General features: G+C 35.6%; 1 non-coding gene across 1 annotated transcript; it reads left to right on the top strand.

Annotated features, from left to right (window-relative positions):
- The first annotated feature begins 3,589 nt into the window (after window positions 1–3,589).
- Window positions 3,590–3,697, top strand: LOC115303219. Its single transcript, XR_003913916.1, has one exon. It is a non-coding gene; the product is annotated as a U6 spliceosomal RNA (small nuclear RNA).
- Window positions 3,698–4,498: the final 801 nt, after the last annotated feature.

Genomic DNA, 4,498 nt, shown 5'->3' with positions numbered 1-4,498 from the left:
GATTTACATATTTCACTGAAAATGGCTGAAAAACTAAATTTTAGAAAAGTTTAAATACTAAACATAAGAAAAAATTGTAGGGGCACCTACATGGTTCAGTCGGCTAAGTGTCCGACTTCGGCTCAGGTCATGATTTCATGGTTTGTGGATTCAAGCCCTGCATCAGGCTCTGTGCTGACAGCTCAGAGCATGGAGCCTGCTTCGGATTCTGTGTCTTCCTCTCTCTCTGCTCGTCCCCTGTTTGCACTCTTGTCTCCCTCTCTCAAACATACAATAGATATTAAAAATAACATGAACAATTGTATATATTTGTTTTTCTTAAGGTGTATATATCTGTAATGAAATACAATGGTAACTGTGGTAGTCACTCTAGGTTCACAAGTTAGAAATAACAAGAGAACACAATTTTTTGAGGTATGTTTTAAAATATATGTAATACATAATACATTATATATATATTATTCTGCCTATACCTTTAATATAAAACAAAAATATTATAAATAATAACAATATTGTATTGTACTATTTTTAAGGACATAGCATATATGAACACACACATATATAAATTTATATAAATATAGAAAAATAAGAAATAACTTGTTTTCTTGAAACCCACAGTTTTATTTGAAAATTTTAACAATTTCCTTTTTTATTATATTGAGAATGGTTTTCAATTTTGACAATTTTTGCTATATTTCTGTTTCATTGATGGATTAAATGTATGTAATGATCTCCATTTGTGTTGATTTCTCAGAGTTTTTGTATTTTGCACCAATGTGAATGGTTGTACAGTGTGGTATGATACAGTAATGATTTAAGTTTATACAAAATTATGTTTTCCTGATTTATAATTTTAAAGGATTTAAGATTTTACTAAAATTACATACAAAATATTTATTGTGCTGCTTAAAAATATGAGCTCTGTAGCAAACTAATTCCACTTCATGATAGTTATGTGACTTTTTGTCATTAATTTTTTTGTGCCTCAGTTTCCTAATCTTCACAATACAGATAGCAGTACCATAAAAGTCACTTAGAAGGACCTCTAGCATTTAATAAGAACCTAATAAGTGTGACCACTCTACTATGAAATGAGAAAAATAAAGTAACCCACTTACATTTATATCTCTATTTGTTGATCTAGGTTATAGTATAGAACGAAGAAAGCAAAAATATTGAAAAAACAGTGTTCAGGAATATACATTCTCTGATGATGTCTTCATTTGACAAGGGTACAATTTTGAATAAAACTATTTATTCAACTTGGTTATATGAAAACAACCTGGTTTATATTTCAGTTTAATAACATTAATAGTTAATGTTTATTAGTAGCTGATAATTTCTGAGTGTTTCCTGTGTACCAGTAACTTTCCTAAGGGATTTATGTATATTATCTTATTTATATATAACTATAAATCCTTCAGGGATACTTTAATCTTCATTTTTCATATGAGCCAATTGAATGATGGAAAATTTAGAAACTTCCCCAACGTCATTCTGATAAGAGATAAATTTCCAAACAAATACTTAGCTGATATGATTCAAGAGCTAACAACTTCAGTTCCATTACTCTGGTTCCTCTTAGTAACTAGTGACTAATATAGTTGTGAAGATATTCTCCACTACATTATAAAAATGTAAGGATAAGTGTTCTATAGCAAAAGAATTATAACTAGAGGCCATATAAATGTTCAGAAGGACTTTGCAAATTGTGAATGTGTAAGTGTAAAATTCTAAAATAATTAGTTTGTTTAGAGATTTTAGAGCAATGAGTTAATAATATTTTATAATACACAATCTAAACACTTAAATGAATATTGTGGTTCTTTTTAAGTTTATTTATATTGTGAGAGGGGAGAGAGAGAGAAGAAGAAGAGTGGGAGAGGGTCAGAGAGAAAGAGAGAGAGAGAGAGAGAGAGAGAGAGAATCCCAAGAGGAATCTGCACCATCCTGATACGGGGCTTGAAGTCATAATCCATGAGAGCATGACCTGAGCTGAAATCAAGAGTCAGATGCTTAACATATGGAGCCACTCAGGTGCCTCTGAATATTGTGATTCTTAAAAAATGAATTAGCCGATAATGCATTTTTTCAAGTAATGTTGTAATACCTCAAGCCACTTTGAAAATTCCGTATTTGATATTGTATCATAGACACTTTCCCACTGTATTCTCTGTGTTGATACATCAGATTTAAATCTGAATAACATTTTCTCATACACATGTACCTACACAAGTACACACACTTGCCTGCAAATTAGCTGGATTTGGCAATTCGGATGAAAATAGGTCTAGACAACATGAACTAGACAGACTTTTTCTTATTTCACTAGTTTGTAGAGCTAAAAATCTTAGAAACTATATTACAGAATAAATATGAAGATTCTGAAATATGGAGAGAAGGAGGCAGATGGTTAGAAACTGTGGTTACCAAAGAATGACACAGCAGTGACTTTCCAGAGTTTCCTTTCTTACCTTACTTATGCCAGACTTGATGATAAAGTCAGTAACTTGGAAATGTCAATGTTCATAAGCCAAAATGCCCATGAAAAACCTACTTTCTCTAGCTCAATAACTAGAAAATTGATGTCCAAGCAAGATATAAAGCTTTTGGGCAATGAGCACCCTACTCCAAAAAAATACCAAAGAAAAATGCTGTAGTGCTCCTCCCATCCCCATCAGCAAAGACTGAGTGGGGAGACTAGACTGCCATCCTTACCAGGCTATTATAAGAAAAGTCCTATCCACCTACTCGCTGGTAGAGTGGTGTCAGAGATGGCTAAATGCAACGGGAATTCAGGATATATATCTCTTCTTGGAAGTAATGTGCTCCTCCCGTCTGACACCAGTGGAGAGTCTGTGGGGAACCTAGTCTTTACTACCATTGAATAGCAACAGAATATCCCTTCTCCCCATTGGAGGTGTCAGAGAAGGCTCAGAGGAGATTCAGGACTTTTATCTATTCCCTATCATGTCAGTGGACCACGTGGGGAATAGCAATGAATGATACATTCCTCTTTCTCTCAGTTTAGATCATGTCAGTGGATATCTATTGCAAAGCCTGAAATTCCAGAGGTAATGAGGAACACTCTTGCCCCTGTGGTATCAAAAGAGGCTGAATGAAGACTCTGGACTCTCACCTCCACCGATTATCCCCCCACCCCCAGAACACTAGCCAAGGAGAATTGCTAAAACAGATTTTAATAAGACCCATTTTTCAACCATAATACCCCAAATATCCAGAACATGAGAGAACCACTCATCACACTATAAACCAGGAAAGTCTATTTGAATGAGAAAGTATGGCAAATAGATATCAACTTTGAAACAACTCAGATGTCAGAATTATCTGAAAGGGATTTTAAACCAGCTATCATATCAAATGTTTCAACGCACAATTATAAACATTTTTGAAATAAATATAGAATGGAAAATCTCAGGAAAGAAATGGAAGATAAAAGGAGCAATTTTAGAACTGAAAAATACTGTAATCAAATAAAAATCTCCAGGGATAGGTTCCATAGCAGAATAAAGAGGGCAAGGAAAATAATCTGCAAACTTGAAGAAGAACAATAGAAATTAACCAACTTGGTGCTCACTTTGGCAATCCATATACTAAAATTGGAATGATACAGAGAAGATTAGCATGGCCCCAGTATAAGTATGACACACAAATTTAGGAAGCGTTCCATATTTTTATGTATAGACGAATACGGTTGGATGGAAAAGCAAAAGAATCACAGTGGTGTGAACTGACAGGGTGGAAACCGCTTTGGATGAACCACCTGAGGGATGTTTCCAAAAGAGTAAACAGGATGAAGATGTAGGAGATGAAGAGTATGAAGAAGGAACCAACACAGATAAACTCCCTGTTATCAGTGACCCATGAACTGCAATCTGTGGGTATCTGCCCAGGTCAGTCTGAGGAGACAAGGAAGGTTACAGTAAAAGCTGTCTAATACATGAGGACCACAGAAGGGTAAATTAACAATACATTCTAGTTGGAACTAGTTGGTGTTCCAACTAGACACCAAAGGCCCAGGCAGCAGCCTGAAACAAAATACACATTCGTGGGGTCATGATGCTTAAATAGTGGAGAGGCTTACATATGGCACCATATCTGTCAAAGGCCATGGTAATGAGCAGCACCATCTCCACACCACCAATGACATGGGTGAAGATCTGGCAATGCAGCCTCCAAAGGAGATGACTTTGGCTTTCTGAAAAGGTCGTAAATCATCTTGGGTAAAGTGGCAGAGCAGGCTCCCAAGTCAGTAAAAGAGGCACTAGCCAGTAGGAAGTACTTGGGGAAATGTAAGTGAGGATCAACGGTCACAGAAAACCATTATAATGAAGATGTTTCCAGTCATGCTTGCCATATAGACCATAGAGGAGAACACCAGGAGAAGCTGGATCTCCCATGAATGAGTGAGTCCCAGACACATAAACTCAAGCACACTCAAACACAATCAAGTGATTCCTTCCCTCCTTTGATCCAG

Source organism: Suricata suricatta, chromosome 1 (genome assembly GCF_006229205.1).
Source record: "Suricata suricatta isolate VVHF042 chromosome 1, meerkat_22Aug2017_6uvM2_HiC, whole genome shotgun sequence".
Taxonomy (NCBI): Eukaryota; Metazoa; Chordata; class Mammalia; order Carnivora; family Herpestidae; genus Suricata; species Suricata suricatta.
Note: the sequence above shows the minus strand (reverse complement) of the source record. Positions and strands in the feature narration are given on the sequence as shown.